Below are 642 nucleotides of genomic sequence, written 5' to 3'. Positions count from 1 at the left end.
ACACCTCCTTTCTGATTCGATGAGATCTTTCAGAAAGGATTTATCCATTTTCAACAAATGTTTTTAGCTATAAAAATATGATTTTGTACCCCAACTCAGAGAGAAAAGTTATTCTTATTTCTATTCTCTCTAACATCCCATTTATATTTTTCTTCGTTTGATGTTTGATTGTTCAAGCTTTAAGAAAAGTGTTAGGATGGGAAATTGAAGAAAATAAGAGAACACTACTTCATCTCTTTATTCTTGTCAAAAGGAGGTGGAGTAATGAAAGGAGGGTAATAGAGCTTTTTGGCAAATGGAATTGATTGTTAGATTTTTTTTTTATTATTATTATTATCAAAATCTATTTTTTCTGGGCATATTTTTGGATTCATTAGGATGAATCTATCTTTCATAATTTCATTTTTCAATGATATTTTTGACTAAATGGCAAAAAAAAAAAAGCCTTTAAAAATAAATCAGATTCCCATAGAGACGCACATACAAAAATATTACATCAAAAGTCTTGATGTATAACTGCATTATGACTCCATTAAAAGTGCGCCAAGCGTCCGGAGAAGGAGGAATTATTGCGTGCGGACACCGCATGCATCTCTGCATGCGGTGTCCGATCCTGGCCGTAGATCACGGTGATCTACGGTC

This window comes from Phalaenopsis equestris, unplaced genomic scaffold (assembly GCF_001263595.1).
Source record: "Phalaenopsis equestris unplaced genomic scaffold, ASM126359v1 Scaffold000878, whole genome shotgun sequence".
NCBI classification, from domain to species: Eukaryota; Viridiplantae; Streptophyta; class Magnoliopsida; order Asparagales; family Orchidaceae; genus Phalaenopsis; species Phalaenopsis equestris.
The sequence above is the reverse complement of the archived record's forward strand: the minus strand, read 5'-3'. Positions refer to the sequence as shown.